Genomic DNA, 19,742 nt, shown 5'->3' with positions numbered 1-19,742 from the left:
CATAGCAGTGGAGCAAGGTAGGTCTTATTCTCCCCATTTTATAGATGAAGGGAATTAAGCTTCAATTTCTTTATCCTTAAAGTGGGTATAACAAGAAACTTCACTGATTACCTAGGAATATTAGAGGTAGTGAGAGCAGTTAGGAACAGGATTAGGCAGACATGATAAGGGGTGAAAGGAGGGAGGAAATATAGACATGACAGTTGGAGCCACCCAAAACCACAGAAATGCTGGTCTTGCAGAAATATAAGATGCCACAAGATAAGAATGCTTATCTTACAAAGCAGAAAGTTACAAGAGATGGGGAGGAAGAGGAAAAAGAGGAGAGGAGCACCAGTGTATTTTAAAATTGTTCCTGGACAAAGCAGGTAGAGGGAACCAATCAGAAAGTGACATGGGTAGACAAAGAACAGGCTTTTGGTAGATATAAACCTCTAGACCAGTGAGCCTTAGTGGCAACCCATTCTTGGACCCCCTCCCATGCATTTATAATAAATTTCTGCTTATAATAAATTTCCATGCTTTTGCGTAAATCTTCTGGTCCATGATTTTATTCTTCAACTTTGTGAGACACAATCCTGGGAAGAACTTTGGCTCACCATTCAGGTATCAGTAGAAACTATGAAAGGCATAAAATAATTTCAGGCACAATGACATTATGGAAGCTAATAGCGAAGTCTCCAGATAACAACTAGATGTTTGTGTTTAATTACCTGTACTGGGAATATATGTAAGAGGGGTAGATGGTGTCCCAGGAGTCTGTCAGCTGGAGTATGGGATAGAAGAGTTGTGTTGAGTGAACTCACAGGCACTGGAGGAGGAAGGGGGAAAGAGAGAGGGAATAAATGAGTGAATGGGTGGGAGGGAGGTTATATAAAACATGCCAGCTCATTCCCAGGGATATGAATCTCAGCCCCAATAGGGCTTCCATATGAAGGAGTTTCAGGGATAGTGCCTGGTATGGATATGGAATAGCTTTCTCCCTGTCCCATACCTCCATCACCCCTAACCAGATCTAAGATAAACCAAAGTTGCTGGCCTGAGAACTAAAATTGCCTGCAAGTTTGGCTTTTTGTGTTTCCTCTAAGTCTCCTATGCAACCAACCATAACCAGAAGTTAATGTGCCAAAGATAAGCCTTGGGTAGGGCAATGGTGAGTCTCCCACAACCTACCACTCTCTCCCTCTGTATCATTTCAGGGCATATGGCTAGGACCCTGCCTATCACTCCCAGGGTTAGCACTCTGGGTCCTGATCCAGTGGCAGAACATACCAGGAGGTGATCTGGTACCATCAGCTTCTCCACACAGGTTCTGCCATATGTGACACATTCTTTCCTCTCTGCTCCTGAATATTTGACTCAAGGTGACATATTTACCGGACCATAAAAATACCTTTGCAATAATAACAGTTACACATGCTTCTCAGGGTTAGCTGGAGATAGCCAGATGTAAGGTGAACTTTTTGGAGGCCCCCTAAGTCCAAATTAGTCCCTTTTGTTAATGGTCTATAAATTTCACCATCAAAGATATTTTATTTTAATTTAGATTAAGAATCCTTTAAAGTGCAAATATTTCTAATAAGGGTAACACATAATCAGAGTTCAGGCAAAGTCTTAAAAGGGGACCTTCTCGATAAGGTTGCCTGTGGAAAAGCCAATAGTCAGAGTGCTGGAGAGAGCAGTCAGTTTGAACTTCATGAGACCAGGACCATGGAGAGTTCCTTTCTGGAGTCTACAATTTCAGGGAGCTTTCCAGATCAGCTCCATCTCCTGCAGGTACTATTGCCTCTCTGGAGAAGAGTTCGTTAGCAGAGACTTTAGCCAATAAGGCCTTCATTCCCGAGAAAAGGTAAAGGCCTTTCCTCTGGACAGAAGAAAGAACTTGGCTTAGAGTTTGTGCTCATTAGATTGGGACCTAAAGACACAGAACTTCTCCATGGACTTTTCTTAGTGATGATGATGATGATGATGATGGATGATGATGATGATGATGGTAATGATGATGGTGGTGGAGATGGAGATGGTAATAATAGTGATAGCTAACATTTCTTGTATATTTTCAAAGCGTCAGGTACAATTTTATGCACGCCCCATGGATTAATTCACCAAACACCCAGGATAAGCCTAGGAGGTGGGTATCATTATTATCCTCATTTCTCAGGTGAAGAAACTGAAAACAAAGAGAGGCAGGGCTTCCTAGTGCCACTGCACTACACAGCTCTGTGGGTGGCTGTCATTCTCATTGTGGTCTGTGTGAATGGTGCCCCTCAGGGTTGTGTAAGGCAAAAACTCTGCAGCCAGTCTACAGAGAGGCTAAGTAACTTACTCAATGTCACAAAGCTAATAAGTGGTAGGCTTAGAATCTAGGAAATAAAATTCTAGAGTCCCAGTTCTTAACCACTGCATTTTATGGAACCCCATCTCAGGGCTTTCTCCTTAGGTAAGTGTACTGTAGGCATGGTGAGTCAATTGGTACTTTTAAAATTCATTTTTAATCTTTATTTGTTATTACAAATATAATACATACTCTAGTAGCAAAGTCAAACATTATAAAAGCAATCAGTGCAAAGTCAAAGTTTCTCCCCCACCTCCTTACTCTTCCAGTGGCATCTCTGCTCCACATGCTTCCACCAATCCCTGTGACAAGAAATAGGGAGAAAAGAGATAATGATGCTAGATTGGCTTAATTACTACTGGAGGTGGGAGAGGTGATACAGGAAGAGAAGGCAATAAAGCTTGAATTTCATGACAACTGTTTGGCACTCGGGGTTGATGTCCTGCCTGGATCTCTCTGTAAGAATGAAATGAGGTCTCTATCATATACATAACTTCAGAGTACATCTAAAAGAGCTTTATGAATGGAGATTTTAGAACTGTTGAATTTCACCACCACCGATTATACCCCCACCAGGAGGACCAAGAAAGCATCTGTATATCATATTAGGATCTAGATGCTTTCTGGTCTCACTTTATGGACTTTGAAGAGTGTGTGGTGCTTCTGAGCCCTTGGCCATAACAGCAACTGTGGGGACATTGCTGACCAAGGATTGCCCAGCCCAGGATAATCCTCTTAATCTTATAAATATATGCATATTTTTTATTTTTTCCTTTATCAAAATGAGATCATACTGTATTTGTCCACAATAAGTTTTTCTGCTGGATGCACTGTTATATATCATGCATTTCTCCCCATGTCAGTACAAAACCTTACTGCTTTCTTCTAATAGGATTGTGGTGGCCCACTGTGCAGCAGACTGCAATTTTTTGTCAGCTTCGTAGTGATGGATATTTAGATTATTTCCATTTTTTGTACTGTTGCAAGCCATTATAGATGTTCTTACATATGGCCTTTCACCTTGGACTAATATTTTTGTATGAAAAGAAATTACTGTGTCAAAGGATATGCAATTGGAGTGTTTTAATGATATAGCCAAATGGCACGAGAAACAAAAGAGATGTTTTTTAATGGGATGGTGGAGGTGTATGGCTTGGAAGTGGTTATGAGCACAACAGCTCTAAAATCCCCATTCATAAAGCTCTTTTAGATGTACTATGAAGTTGTGTATATGATAGAGACCTCATTTCATTCTTACAGAGAGATCCAGGCAGGACATCTACCCTGAGTGCCAAGCAGTTGAGGAGAATGCTGACCTGAGCTTTTGTGACCTAGCAGAATGAGCAGCCTTGACTCAAGAAGACCACAGAGGCAGCAGTGTCCTCTGGGGAGATCTCATTTGCAGTTCAGGTGGGAGGCACAAGGAGTGTTCTGGGAAAAGTCCGGGCACGTAGGAAAGTCTGGAAATGAGAGAGAGTCGAGGTGAGAGAGTATCTTTCCCATGTAAAGTGAACAGCCATAGACACAAGACTGTGAGGCTGGGGGACTGTTTGTCTAAGTGGTTCAAACAGATCTCAAGCAATAGTCCCTAAATGTTACCCAAGGCTTAACATCTGCAAAATGTTGTCTTAGGTCTAATTCCCTAGAAACAGACCCTGAGGGATTTGGATGCATATGATTGTTGGGAGAGCTCTTTAGGAAAACCTGTAAAGGGAGGAAGAAAGCAGGATGGGCTGGAGAGTCAACAAGGCTGTGGCCTTAGGTGAAGCCTGACCCATGGGGTACTCCACAGTGTAGACCAAACCAGGTGGTCATTCACTGAGACAGAGGGGCCCGGTGATTGTGCTCTCATGCCAGCCAGTCAGGAGATGTTCCTGAGGAAGGAATGTAACCCCCAGGCTTCTCCAGGCTGGGAGTGGTGGTTTCCTATCAGCCAAAGGCAAATCTCCAGAGAAGGTCACCATTATAAGCCATTAGCCAAAGGACTTGCAACAGCCCAGGGAAAAGTACATGAACAGCTTTAAGGGGTCTGGGATCTCTGAAATGCTACAAACCAGGAAGAAACTCTCCATGGTCCTGGCCTTCTGAAGTACAAACTGACTTTGCTCTCCAGAGACACTTAGAGCAATCTAATGAGGATGCCCCCAGAGACATGCAAGCCACACATAGAAGGGGTAGGGTGCAAGGTTCACTCGGTCCAAGGAGACTTGCATCATAGCACAACAGCAAAAGTGCCAGTGAGTGGGAGACTCAGACTTCTACAGGCAAACAACTTGCCAAGGCTTGGCTTTGGCACACATTAAAGGAACGTTTTTTTGTAGAAAACTTTTTTGTGTGTGGTTGTTCTGAGAACCAAGACTAAAGGCTGGTGCTGACATGTGCATCCGGACTGGCCATCATCAGGAATAACCATTGTTTCAGGGCTGTAGAAGAAAGTCCAAGGACTCTTTGGAGCCTGAAAAGTGTGCAGTGAACTTCAGGCAAGGCCAGGGTTGGCCACCTCTTTTCCTGTCTTCTGACTACATTTCCCCCCACTGGAGCATCTCACACCTATGATACCCTGCTCCCTGGAGAATGAATCCATGGGCAGTGGAGTCAGATAGGCTGAACATGTCTTCAGGCTCTTTCCCTTTCTAATTGAGGCAAGTGACCTCACCTCTCTGAGCCTCAGTGTTCTCATCTGAAACATGGATGCAATAGTAATCATTACTGAGTGATTGTGCAAAAAAGATAATGACTATGAAGCACCAAGCGTGTACAGTTCACCCTTGAACAATGTGGAGAGGTTAGGGGTGCTGACCCCAACCCAACACAGTGAAAAATCCACATATAACTTTTGATTCCCCCAAAACTTAACTACTAATACCTACTGTTGACTGGAAGCTTTACTGATGGCATAAATAGTTGATTAACATATATTTTATTTGTTATATGTATTATATACTATATTCCTACAATAAAGTAAGCTAGAGAAGGGAAAATTTTATTAAGAAAATCAGAAGAGAAAAAAAGAAAATCAAGATGAGAAAATACATTTATAGTATTTATTGAAAAACTCTGTCACCCTCGCTGGTTTGGCTCAGTGAATAGAGCGTCTGCCTGCGGACTGAAGGGTCCCTGGTAATATTTCAGCCTGGGTTGTGAGCTCGATTCCCAGTGGGGGGCATCTAGGAGGCAGCCAATCAATGATTCTTTCTCATCATTAATGTTTCTGTCTCTCTCTCCCTCTTCCTTCCTCTCTGAAATCAATAAAAACATATATTTTAATAAATCTGTGTATAAGTGGACATGCAGTTCAAACCTATGTTGTTCAAGGGTCAACTATTGTAGGTGTTCAATAAATGGCCCTTGTATTTATGGTTGTATCTTAAAATCAATATTATTTTCATATCTCAGAAGTGCTTATACCAGCTCGCTCTTTGCCTATGGGCCTCCAAAAGTTTATTCCTCTCTATTCCTTTGGGCATATTTCCAAGCTCTGCTTCCTGATTCTGCTGGTCTACCTTGCCTGTTCCTCATTTATGACATCGTAGGAGGTTTGCATTTTTATGATCCACCAAGAACAAGAAGGAGACAAAACCAGATGGGGCCAGGATGAGCAGATGGCTGTGCTCTGGAGCTGGCCTCCCAGAAAGGTCATCATCCAACCTTTATGTAGTACACTCATGTAGTATACTTTGTGTCGTGTACTTATAGAGGCATGGAGAGGTCAAGCCAGACTCCCACAGACCTCTGTATTGTTTCACAATGCATTTAGCTGCAAGTAATAGAATCATTGATTAAAGGTGATTTAAACAAATAGGAGTTTGCTTTTCTGACACCACAAGGAGCCTAGGAGTGGGAGAGTTCTGGAAATGACTCAGCAGCTCGATGATGTCAAAGGTGCTCTGGCCTTTGAAATGCTCTTGGTCTTTATTTTTGCATTTTTCTTCATGGTTACAAGTCGGTTGCTGCAGCTCTGGACATAGCACTCATGCTCAAGGCAGGAAGGAGGAGGAGGGGGAAGAGGGAGAGACTGCTTCAACCCTGCCTCTCCCCTCTTACTAGGGAATTAGATGCCTTCCCAGAATCACTCAGAAGACTTCCACGCAGCACTGAATGGGAAGATCTACCAGAAAGAGAAAATTCTCCAAAAGGAAGTTGGGAAGGTGTTAGAAAAGAGAGGTGACTGCTGGGCAGGAGAGAGAGAGAGAATGAGAAAGAGAGGGAGAGGGAGAGAGAGGAGAGGAAGCGCGAGGTCAAGTACATAAAGAGACATGACTTGCTCTTTAATGTTCATCCTTTAAGTTACAACAAAACTGCAATTTGCCAGCTCTATAGAAACCTTATTACACATATTGTACACTATTCCGCTCCATTCATTCCAGCAGTGCTGAGCAGGGGAAGGCAGAGAGGTGTCTGCCATCAAGATTTTCTGGAGGTGTCCAGGTCCTTTCAATTCCGAGTGGAATTTTTTTTATCCTCTTTCAATTTGTGACCCCTTTGCCCTTCATAGGTTTCTAATAAATTCCCTTTTTGCTTGTAAGCCAACAACGTTAACTGAAAAGATTATAAATAAAAGTTTTACTTCATGCACACAAAACATGACATGATTAGTGGATATTCAGTCTACATGTAATGTTACAGAAATTGCACAAAGAAAGTGACCCTAAACATGTTTACTGCAATCACACCATGCACCTTTATGGCTCCATGCCTCAATGCATTTGCCACCTCTGTTCTATCCAACCAAATGTCCTGTGTCCTTGCAGCAGCCATTCTTTGGGGTGGGACATCAAACCCATGAGGAGCCGCCTTTCTTGGGAACTTCCCTGGATTCAGTGGCTGTCTCTGAACTACCTAAGCTGGATCTTCAGGTCTCGCTATACAAACCAGGGATGCACCTCTGACTCAAGCTGGGCTAATCAGATTCTTCTAAAAATGTGGAATTTGGGGCTGAGACAGGCAGAGATGAGGAGTTGGTGGAGGAGAGTTATGCCCACGTACACTCTCTAGAAAGATCCTAGATTTTTGAGGCCAAGGGCTCCATAATTTCTGCATTTTCACCATTCTTAAGATTAACTTTTTCATATCCAGCTTGGATTCCTTGAAACAACCGTGGCCCTTACAATAACTTTTTTATTTAAACTAACAAGTCTAGTTTTTTAAAAAGTTACAACCAAAATAACCTTATTAACACACTCATGATTCTCTGATTTTTCAAGACTGTTATGCTCCCTTTCCCATGAAGCCACCTCTGACTCACCCTCCTCCAGCAGGCAAAATTTGTCCCCTTCCTCTTCTGTGGACTCATAATACTTACTGCTCACCTCTGCTGCAGCATTTTGTACACTGTTATATAAACTGCTGTGTACATAGACCAGGGGTTCCTCAAGGAAAGAAGCAGACTTATCTATGCTGGTGTATCTAATGCTGATCTCAGTACTTGCTACATAATAAGAGCTCAACTGAAGACAGGCTCTGTGAAGGGTTAAACCTATTCCTTTTGTATGTCTAGGTGGATGCTGCAGAGGGATGTCAGCGGCAGACCAGCTCTGTTCAGCTCACATCATGACCACAATGAACTCTACAAACTGTCAGAATCCCTTTGTCCCATTGGAAGGTCTGTTTGTTGCATGTTGTTTGGAGTGAAAAGCCATCAGATAGGGGACGAGAGATTCCCTTGGTTGTAGAGATTTCTTATTTCCAGAGAGCCTGACCTGGTGTCTTTCTGGCTATCTTATTGACCCCTTGCTGTCTGCAATAGGTCCCTGGGGAGCAGGGAAGGATGCCTCCCTGCCTGAGGGAGGAAGGCCATTGGGGAGCATCAGAGATCCTGACCACGCTCTTCTTCTCATTCACAAGGGTTTGGTTCTGACAGGCTTCAGAGAGACTCATGGCTCTCACTCTGAGCTGAAATTTAAAGACAATTGCAGCGTGGGTGAACATGAAACTCCTGGAAAAGTGAGGACTTTCAGAATGACCGATCCAATGCATGTAACTCTGACCCAAGCTGCAAGAAGCAAGTGCAATTATGGGAAAGTAGGGCAAGAGGAGACAGATGAATCTGATGCTGACCAACGTTAAAGCACTCAGAACACAGGCCATCTGAAAAGTTGGGCTACAAGGCCAAAGCTTTGATTTCAATTGAGCTGCAGAATCTATAAAAAAGAAATGCTATCTGCCTCAGGGTCCCGTGGCTGTGCCATTTGGGACTGGATGAGAAAGGTGGAAACTGCCTAGAAGAAAAAGTTATCTGAACTAAGGTCCTATGCAAAGGATGACTGATAATTATAATGAAATAGTGAAGATATAATAATAATAACAGCTAACATGCCAGGCACAGTTCTAAGTGCTCTGGATGTTTATTGCATTCAATCCTCAGAATATACTTATGAGATCAATGTCTCTATTAGCCTAGTTTACAGAAATGAAAGCAGCCCTGGATGTCATATTTCTTGCTTAAGCTCACACAGCTGGTCAGGGCGGACTCGAGATGCTGCTCAGAGCCCTTGCACTGAGCCTCCAGGCCAAGGATGCTCTTCAGCCACCCTGGGATCTCCCCTACCTTTGCAAATGTTGTTGCCTCTGCCAGGACACACTCAATAACTGATAATAATAGTGTAACAAGATGGACATTTTCACCAAGCCTCTATGCAGCAGATCTCAGATGTCAGCATGGGTTGTGAGATAGGCCAGTCAGAAGAACATTAAAAAGTGAAACTCCAGTCAAGTAGTGGGCAAATAAATATTAAATGTTTCACCTTTGTGGAGGGGATAACAGGATGGGGAGAAATGGGAAGAGGATATCTCGGAGTTCTCTCTGAAGCGATGACATGAGCACGAAGACTTGAATGACATAAATCATGTGGATGTCTGGAGGAAGAGCTTTCTAGAGAGAGAGAGAGAATATCAAGTACGTGCAAAGACTCTGAGGTGGATGCTTGTTGATGGATTCAAGGAACACGAAGGCCAGTGTGGCTAGAATAGAGTGCATGCCGGCAAGAGTCAAAGGAGCTGAGGTCCTGAAGGCAATGGAGCCTTTGCCCTCTTAGGCCATTGCAAAGCCTTTGACTTTTTCTCAAAGGGCAATGGAAAGCTCAAGGAGTTTGTAGTAGAGAAGTGCTGTGCTCTGATATGTATTTTTTAAGAGAAGTGCTGTGGTGAAATCCAGAGGATCAATACAAAGGCTGTCTTTGTCTGGATGAGGTAAAAATAATAAACATTTATTTCTCACAGTTCTGGAGACTAGGAAGTCCAAGGTCAAGGTGCTGGCAGATTCAGTGACTGGTGAGAACGGATTTCCTAGTTCATAGAAAGCTGTTGTCTCCCTGTATTCTCACACGGTGGGAGAAATGAGGGTGCTCTCTGGGGCTTCTTTTATAAGGGCACAGTCCCATTCATGAAGACTCCATCCTTGTGATCTAATCACCTCCCAAAAGCTCCATATTCCCTACCATCACATTGGGGGTTAGGTTTCAACAAATGTATTCTGCAGGGATACAGATATTAAGTCTATAGGAAAGGTTATTGAAATATTCCAGCTGAAAGATGATAATGTCTTTAGCCAGTGGTGGAAAGTAGTCTTACTCTGACTTCATTTTAAAAGAGAAGCCAACAAGACTTGCTGACCAATTGGATATGAAGGGTAGAAAGAGAGGAGTTGAGATAATCCCAAAACTTGGGCCCTTAACAACTGAAAGAAGAGAGTTGCCATTTTCAGTGCTAGCAACACTTTAAGAGAAGCTAGTGGTAGTATATCATGAGTTCAGTATTGGATACTTTAGCTTAGAGATGTCCATACATATTCAAGTGGAGATGTTTAATAAGCAATATCTGGGGTGGAGATTCACCCTCGGAAGTCATCAGCCTAGATAGGGTATTTAAAATAACAAGATCAGATAAAACAACCTAGTCCAGACAGAGAAAAGTCTGAGACTGAGCTGAACTTCCCTTCAATGTTGAAAGGCAAGAGACATAAGAAGGAGCTAGCAAAGGAGGTTGAGAAGAGTTCTTGCCCAGTAAGACAACAGAAGGATCAGAAATGAAGATAAGAAATTCTCTTAGGAAGGAGAGAATTATTGACGATGTCAACTTCTGCTGAGAGGCTAAGAAGATCTAGGCCTGAGAAATGACCTTAGATTAAGCAGCATGAAGGTGGTGAGGACCACGACAAGTGCTCAAGCCATGGAAATGGAAGCTGGTCAAGTGGGTTCAAGGGAAAAGGGAGGAGAGCACATAGGTAGAGCAAGTACAAGCAATGCTTCTGAAAATCTTTACTGTAAAGACAGTGGAGCCCTAGCTGGTTTGGCTCAGTGAATACAGCGTCAGCCTGTGGACTGAAGGGTCCTGGGTTCGATTCCAGTCAAGGGCACATGCCTGGGTTGTAGTCTCGATCCCCAGTGTGGGGCATGCAGGAAGCAGCCGATCAATGATTCTCTCTCATCATTGTTGTTTCTATCTCTCTCTATCTCTCCCTTCCTCTCTGAAATAAATATTTTTTTTTAAAAGAGAGTGGAGAAACAGGGCAGCATCTGGGGTGAAAGAGGTGTAATTAAGAGCTTGAATGCTTATGAGAATGGTCCAAAAGAGAAAGAAAATCTATGTGAGAGAAATAAAGGACATATTTTCAGGTTGACAGGCATCCTTTCCAGACAAGAAGGGATAAGCCCAATGACAAAAGTACGTGCAGTCCAACAGTAGGAAGTGTAGCACTTATGGGCAAAGATACAGGTGTCAATCAAGCTGTTAGCTGAAGTGTTGGAAACCTGTGAAAGCTATACTGAGTGTTTCTATTTTCTCAAGGAACTAGGAAGCAAGGTTATAGCTAAGAGGGAGGAGAAGGAGGAGGAAGGAGGTATAAAATAGTTTTCTTGGAGAAGGGGAGAGATCATGAGCCAGGCGTATGCAGGATAATTACCAGGTGACACTAAGGCCTGTGAGTGGACGTAAACAGAGAGAGAGAGAAGTCAGCAATGGGCACAGTTAGGGATTTTCCTCCAGCCACATCCAGCTGAGACCATGCAGGCATGGAGTTGGGCAGGGACTTCCGTTTCACACAGCTGAGTTAAGTGGAAAAGTGTGACAGGGGAGGCCACCTTGTCGGAGAGAGAGCTCATGGATACCACATCGGCCTTGTGTTAATCCAAAAGGCATTTGGCACTGGGATGCCTTTGTGTTCTTGGAATTTTATGAACTTTAATTGCAGCAGTCGGGTTGTTAACGTTTGCTGAGTTTCTCTCTGCCAGATGGCGTTCTAAGCACTTCACAGGGATTGCCTTATTAAACTTCATGACAACCATATGAGCCAGGTGCTCTTATTATTCCCATTTTGCTGATAACAATACTGAGACACACAGAGAGATTGAGATACTTGTCCAAGGCCACACAGATAATAAATGGCCAAGTCAGAGGAGGCATCTGAGGGGTTACTACAAAGCACAGATAGAGGTCCCACCACTGCCATATGCCTCCCAGCACCATAGATACCACAGAAGTCTGGGCTTTGCTGGATATCTTGGTGCCTCGTGCAAAATCTCAGATATCCTAAATGTGGATAGCAGATGGGCAAACGTATCCCAATTTATTGCCTAATGTATAAAGGGCTCTAACTTAGCTTCAGTCTGGAGGCATGCTTGTTTAACGGAGCCATTCTAACCCAATTACCGGAGCTGGAAAGGGAAAGAATGATGGCTGGGAATTTTCACAGCCAGCCTGCCTTAATTGTCAGTAAATGGGGGTGGGAGAAAGTTTGCCTTGATTCCTAAACGTCCTCGTAATTAACAATATTGTGACTCAACATCACATCCACACACGCCCACAGCGTTTGCATTCTGGCATTCTGAGGGCGGGTGCCATATCCACCACGCTTCCCTGTGAGTAACCAGAGAAATGGCCTTTGGGTCTACCCAAAGGGGTAGGAGGGAGACGCCTCAGCTAAATCGTTTAAAAACCAATATATTGGACTCCTAAACCCTGTTTTCTTAAGCATCTTAATCCCCTGGTTCCCATGTCCCTTGAACCCTGAGTCATTTTGCCATTTCAGCAGCTCCTCCCAGTCTTTCCCAGCTGCCAGAATCTAGCCAAGGCCTTGGATTACCTGCATAATAATCTCAAGGTAACCCATTTTACTATATGTGATAGTTTGGGATGTGACAAATACCTTTCTGGTAGAAAGCATCAAATCTCCTCCTTGTGTGAAGGGTTGGGATAGGTAATTTTGCTTTTGGCTGACTCGGTAGAGGACACACTGATGCACAAGGCCCCTGTAGGAGAACTGGGTCAGTGAGTAAGGCAGGGACCTAATGGACATGCTTCAGGGCCCAGGAAAGTGCCCAGAGCCCAGAATGGAGTCTGCTGGTGTTCAGGTGAAATGGGGAGAAACAGGGCTACCCAGAGGGGACTGTTCATTTCCCTGAGGCACGAGGGCTCTCCTGGGTGACATTATGACTAATGGACATTTGTGATTTTTAAATAGCTCAGCCCTTCTAAATAGGGTGGGGAGTGCAGTCTCCTTCCCTTTCAGGTCTGGACTGTAGTGTTGTTCTTGACTGGTACCTCCTTTGGGCCCAGGCTGTGAAGGTGAGACAGCAAGCTGGCATCCTACAGCCATTGCTCCAAGCCCCCAGGTCCCATCCACCGCTGTGGCCCAGACTGTAAGCTTAGGCACCTGGGTCCAGTCCCCATTTCTCAGGCTGCATGGATGGGGAATGGGGCAGCCCCTGAGGACAGCCGTCCCATCTCTCCCCCCAACACTGACTTCATGGGGACAATTGGGGGTGTTTAGAGGAGCAGGAAGAGGAAGCAGCAGCTGTAGGTACCCTCAGGGGAAATAGCTCTAAGATGGGGGTTAGGAGTAAACTCCTTCCTATGGCTCCAGAAGAAATCTTGGGGAACACCCCCCACAATCATGGAGGAGCCAGTTTCACCAAACCAGGCACTCAGCACAGAGCCTGACATTAACAGGCTCAAAAACTCTTAGTGCCAAGTTCAAGGCCTGACACATGGCATTGGTTCTGAAGCCTTAATGGTGAACCAGAGTGACTCTCCCACTGCAATTTTTAAAATTATTTTTAATATATTTTTATTGATTTCAGAGAGAAAGGGAGAGGAAAAGAGAGATAGAAATACCAGTAATGAGAAAGAATCATTGATTGGCTGCCTCCTGGACGCTCCCTATTGGGGATCGAGCCTGAAACCCAGGCATGTGCCCTGACCAGGAATCAAACTGTGACCTCCTGGTTCATAGGTCAACACTCAACCACTGAGCCACACCAGCCAGGATCCACTGCAATTTTTTTTTAAAAATTTAGTTAAATAACCCATTTTATTGGATAGGAATTAGAAAAACTAGGATAAAAGGGAGGGGGAGAATCCTATACTCTCGCATGAAGATAAGACACATAAACACTTTTAAGTCTTTCCACCAAGACTTCTAATATATATCTATACATAAGCATATTTTACATAGATGGCTCTGTACTGTATGGACTATTTTGCAACCCTCTTTCCCACTTGACAATACGTCATGTTCAGCTTTCAATGTCAGCACACACAGCTCTACATCATTTTAAATGACTCCACTGCAGTCCTTTGGGTCAGTGTACTCAGATTCATTTAACAACCCCCCCATTGCTGGATATTTATGCTGCTTTCAAATTTTTTCTTATTATAAATAAAGATGCAATAAATATTTTTGTGCATCCAGTCCCTGCCCTTGAGGAACTTGCAGTATTAGAATTTGGGATGAAGATCCCATTGCTTTACTTTGTGGCAGGTGAAATAATGACTGTTGTTTTTAATGAAAACACTGATAATAAACACCACTTTCATTAAGCCTTCACCATGCCAGGCACGGTGCTTTATTCCCCTATTCACTTAATTCTTACAATTTTGTGGGGTTGGAATTATTCCTATCCTTATTTTGTAGAAAAGGAAATTGAAGCTCAAAAAGAGCAAGCGACTAGCCCAAGGTCACATGAAGAGTAAGCAGCAGAGACATCATTTAAATCTAGGTCTGTAGATACCAAAGCTACAGGTGAAATACTAGACTTTCTCTTGACAGTGACTTGGAGCCAGTGTTCCTGGATTTCAGCCTCAGACCTACTCCTTATCAGGTTCAAGTTGAAATAATAACACAGCGATAACAGACCCCTTGTGTAAATGGGTTTCTTCCCTCCATATATGCCCGCCCCTTTGCAATGTGAGTTCAAAGCTCCTCCCTTCAAGAGTGGAAGATATTTCCCTACCCTGGAATCAGTCCTGGCCTCTGTGGTTTGCTTTAGCTGCTAGAATAGGGTAGATGGGCCATTGCTCCAGTTCTAAGCTCAGACCTCACGTGGCCCCGCAGCTTCTGCCCTGGCCTGAGAATCTGCCTCTGTCATGCAGACAAGCTCAACTAGCCTGTTAGAGGATGAAGGGCATGTGGTGCAGTGGCCCCATGTCCCCGGCCAGCAGAACCTTGCTGGCAGATGACTGAAACTGTCAGAGGCCAGCATAACCACCCACCCAATTATGAGCTCATAATGCTTAATGTTTTAAGCCCACAAATTATGCGATGTTTATTATGTAGCAAAAGCTAATGGGTACCTGGTTGGGTTGTGTGTGGGTGATGCAGTCAGGGAGAGAGGGGGCTCCAGTGGAGGCTGTGAGCCACGTGGCTGGGAAGGCTTCACAGAAGAGGTGACAGTTCGTGCATTGCGGGGTGTGCAATAAATAGCAAAGCCTCCTGAAGCAGAACGGAGAGGTGGGCCTGCATGTACAATTAGATAAACCTCACCGCTATGGCTGTGGGTTGCCGGGTTGCCGGAGACATCTCTCCAGAGCCCGAATTAAGCAGAAACCTCCCTCTGGTCGGAAAGGGAGCTAGATGTCATTTACACACCAAGTGAAAAATAAAACACCTGGCAGATTCCCTGGCAGCTCTCACAGGGCTATCCTGAGGCTGGCGCAGAGATGAGCTGGATGATGATGGTCTGTCTCCCTTTCAAGTGGACAATTGAAATTCCAGTCTCGGGCACAGGAAAATGTTGTTCTTCTCCCATGTCTCCTCCCCCTGACTGGGGCCAGGCACTGAGGCATCCTGTGCCCTGAGAAGTCCTGAAGGAGCAGTCTTCCCGCCCCTCTGACAAGGCACATACTGCTAAGTGTTTTCTAGTAACCATTATACACGTGACCCAGCAGGGCTGCTCTTAGCAGTGTCCTGACGAAAGAATTGAGCCAGCGTGAGTGATTCAACAAGTCATCCATCCATCCATCCATCCATCCATTCATTCATTCATTCATTCATGCCACAAACATTCCCAATGAGTCTAAGATGCTTAGGATGGAGGACAGACACAAGCAGACGCCTGGGGTTCACAAAATCTACCTTCACTAGCCACTGCTTTCTTCTTTGATTCCCCTAGTTGCTCATAAATGCATCTCTTAAAGACCCTGTGCCTGTCTTAATGAAATCTAGCTGAGAAAGCAGGAGGTCTAAAAAGGGAACCAGGAGTTGTCCCTACCTGGTCTGGGTTGGTGATAGGAGCAGCATCTGAAGGAGCCCGAGGGGTTGGAATAGTGAAAAGAGAAAGTTAAAGTAAGGGGTGTCTGGATGCTGAAACCCATCCTCTTCTGGGTTTGGGTATCACCTAGGAGGAGAAGAGGGACACAGGCAGAGTTGCTGAGGCTGAGTAGGAAGCCAAGGTGATAGGTTGGAGTCCCGAGGGCACTGTTGCCTGTATTGTGCCTCCTAATAATAGTGACAATTCTTCATGCCTGAAAGTATTTTTCAACACTCGTTTGTTAATGCCTTATTGAACTGGCCTTGTGGGAGTTGCTGGGGAGCTAAGGAGGATCCTGCCTTTTGGAACCCATGGTCTGTTGGGACAGATAAGTCTTCAGACACATTGGTGCCTTTCAAGGTGATGGACACTATAGTGAGAATAGGCCCAGGATGCACAGGGAGCAGAACCCAGGGGCCTGGGCAGGTCAGGGTGGGCTGCACATTTGGGTTGAACGAGTAGGAGTTTTCGGGTGATGAAGAGGCATTTCAGGAGGATTAAGGATTTGAATGCACTAAGTTGAAGCAGAATGAAAAAGTATAGAACATCCCAGTGTCCCTGAGTGTAAGATGAACACGGTTCAGTGGGAAACGGGCTGGAAAAAGGCAGACAGGAGCCAGATTGCACAGGGATTTATGGGCCAATTGAAGAAGCCTGGACTTCATCCTGCAAAAAAATAGGGAGCCATTGAATGGCTTTGACCAGAGAATGATGTGATCAGAGCTGTGTTTTGGAAGGATTTCTCTGTAGCTGTGTGGAGGATGGCTTAGAGAAGGGAAAACCAGGGGCAGTTATTCCAGCAAAGAGATGCTACAGGAATCTTGGCAAGAGATGATGGTGGCAGGTGTGGTGGGAGAGCTTAGTACATTGGGAGATGGATTCAAAGCCTTTCTGTATTCCTTACCAGCTGTGTGATCTTAGACAAATTACTTAATATCTCTGCACTGGACTTCTTCATCTGTAAACTAAGGGTAATAAAAGAAACCACGTCATATCAGTTATTTTATGAATAAAATGAGATAGTCCATGTAAGTCACTTGAGCCATCCCTGGTACATTGCAAATGCTCTATAATTACTGATTATTCTGATTTAATTCATTAGACTTGATGATGATTGGATGTGAACAATGAGATAGAGGGTGAGTCTAGACTTGCTTCCACAGAGCTAGCAAGGATGCTATCTTTCCCAGAGGCAAGAGATATGGGACTCTTGCAGAAAGTTTACTCCTCTCCAGGAGGAAGGAGGTGGTACTCAGTGCAAATAGCTGGGCTCCTACCCTCCGCTTCTGCCTGAGGACTCCTGCTAATTGGGTCTTTGTTTTTCAAGAGTAGACTAGGTTCCTATCCAAGACTAATAGCAATAATGTCACACCTGCTTGTCTTCTTCAAACCTCACAATTAGGTCATAAGTAAGACAAGCATACTATTGTTCCATTTTTACAGAAGTGGAAATTGATGCTCAGTGCCAAGGGGAGATGGATAAAAAGGGAAAGATCCATGAGTTGACACTCAGGTCTTCTGACTCTCAAACCCAGTACTCTTCACATGACCTAACGTTGCTCCCATCCTTTGCTTCCTCATGGGCTTCCCAAAGTCCCTGCGACAGCCCAGTACCCCATTGAAGCTCCAAACTCTGCCCTTCCTATCTCCTGAAGATAGAAGAGACACTTCTGAGTCCCACCAAGAGGGTGGAACAAAGAGTGTCCCGGCTTTGCTTGAGTTTCCATAGAAGGAATTCAACCCCTTAAGCCCTTTCTACAAGCCTGGAGGTCTCTGGTTACAATGAAAGGAGGGAGGGAGAGATGTAATACTTAGCCACCCTTTAGAGAGTAGGTCAAAGAAGAGGAGAGAGGGAGGGAAAAACTGTAATCCTTCTCTAAGCTCTGACATTCATCATCTCATTGACTGCTCACATCTGCCATGAAGTAATCAATGTCATTTCCATTTTTCGTATGAAGAGACTGAGAGTACCCAAATTCTTCATCATTCTGTGATGACAATCCTGCCTTCAAATGAAGAAATGCGGACATGAGACCCTGTGTTGAGACCACCTCCTCTCACTGGGTATATTTTCTTACCAACTTGGGAAGGTGGGGCTCGATCTTTAATCACTGCTTTTGTGAAGATAACCAGGTGAACTAAATACTTTTAAAGGGGCTGGGTGGAGCAGGAGGAGGGGCAGGTGGCTTGGAGAACTCAGTGTGTATCTGTCTGTACATTTAAATGATCTGAGGGAACATTTAAATGAAAATATCAACTGCCAGGAAGTGTGATAAGCACTTTATATACATTATTTCGTTTAACACCCTAAACACCCTTATGAATTAGGTTCTATAATCATCCCATTTTCTAGCTGAGAAACCTGAGGCTCAGAGAACTGGAATAACCTCTTGCTCCAAAGTAATAGGGCTACTCAATAGCAGAGTCCAGTCCATGTTCTTAACTGGTGGTCAATGCCACCTTTTGAAGGAGAAGGGAACACCCCTGCTAGTTAGTGGACAAGGTGGGCAGGACCCATAGGCCATCCATGACATGTGTATCCACCTGGAAAGCCAGAGGGAAATCCATGAGGTTAATTCCTAATATGAGCCTGGAACAGAAGCTTTCAGCCTTGGGTTCCATCCCAAAATGAGGTCCACAGCTAAGAACCTCGTATCATCCTCATAATGGAGTTGTTCCGATCACTGCTGAACAGAAGGGCAGTGACAGCATACAGACTGACAGCACAGGTCTCATGACATTTAAGACCTAAGACTCCAGTCTCACCACTGATAAGGATTAAGGATTTGGATGATGAGCTCCTTGACTGTGGGCAAGAGATTTACTTTGTTTGGCTCCAGATTCCTCAGCTGTAAATCAGGGCCAATAACAATCCCTATTGTTCTGGTTCTTATTGCTTAGTAATAAACTATCCAAAAACTTACCTGTTTTGCTGAAACCGGTTTGGCTCAGTGGATAGAGTGTCGGCCTGCGGACTCAGGGGTCCCAGGTTCGATTCCGGTCAGGGGCATGTACCTTAGTTGCGGGCATATCCCCAGTGGGGGGTGTGCAAGAGGCAGCTGATCGATGTTTCTCTCTCATCGATGTTTCTAACTCTCTATCCCTCTCTGTAAAAAATCAATAAAATATATATTTTTTAAAAACTTACCTGTTTAAAACAACCACTCATGACTTTGAGGGTCAGGAATTTGGGGAAGGTGAGGCTGGGCAGATCTGCTCAGAGGCTCTCATATGATGGCAGTCAGACATCATGTGGTGCTGCTGCCGTCCAAAGGCTCAGCTGAGCTGAACGTCCAAGATGCTCACTCCATGCCTGGCAGTTCGTGCCAGCTGTCGGCTGCAAGCACAGCTGGGCTGCTCCTTGGAGTTCGTACACATGGCCTCTCCAGCTGAATAGTCTCAGGGGTGAACTCCTTACATGGCAACTCAGAGTTCCAAAAATGACAGCCCCAGCTAACAAGGGAAAGCTGCACTCCTTTTAGGGACCAAGCCTCAGACATCACTGTCACTTCCACTGCACTCTATTGATTAAAAGTGATTCACAGGGCAGCCACATTCAATGGCAGAGAATTAAGCTCTGCCTCTTTATGGGGGAGTGGGAAGGGTCTAGAAGAGCATATGAAACAGGAGATATGGTGGTCATCATTGAAAATAAAACCTGCCAGCCTTGTATTTCGGTATTGTACATGGATTAAATAGGCATTGCATAAAAAACACCTAAGATTATGCTCGGCATATAGGTTATTAGACACACATGTTTGGGAGCTGTTTTTCACCATATCAGGATAGTAGAAAGGGTTGAGGGAAGAATAAAAGGGGTTACTGGTGGTTATTGATAGCCATTGGTTTTTGCCAAGATTTTCCAAAGAAGTAGAGTTACTTGA

At 44.4% G+C, this 19,742-nt stretch overlaps 1 long non-coding RNA gene across 1 annotated transcript; it reads right to left on the bottom strand.

The window, feature by feature from the left end:
* Positions 1–542: 542 nt before the first annotated feature.
* On the bottom strand, positions 543–14,754 carry LOC129150338 (uncharacterized). Its single transcript, XR_008557064.1, has 3 exons — positions 14,563–14,754; positions 714–811; positions 543–619 (listed from the first exon to the last, which is right to left on the bottom strand). It is a non-coding gene; the product is annotated as an uncharacterized LOC129150338 (long non-coding RNA).
* Between the last annotated feature and the right edge of the window lie 4,988 nt (positions 14,755–19,742).

The sequence above is a fragment of the Eptesicus fuscus genome, chromosome 9, assembly GCF_027574615.1.
Source record: "Eptesicus fuscus isolate TK198812 chromosome 9, DD_ASM_mEF_20220401, whole genome shotgun sequence".
In the NCBI taxonomy this organism is placed as follows: Eukaryota; Metazoa; Chordata; class Mammalia; order Chiroptera; family Vespertilionidae; genus Eptesicus; species Eptesicus fuscus.
The sequence above is the reverse complement of the archived record's forward strand: the minus strand, read 5'-3'. Positions and strand labels throughout refer to the sequence as shown.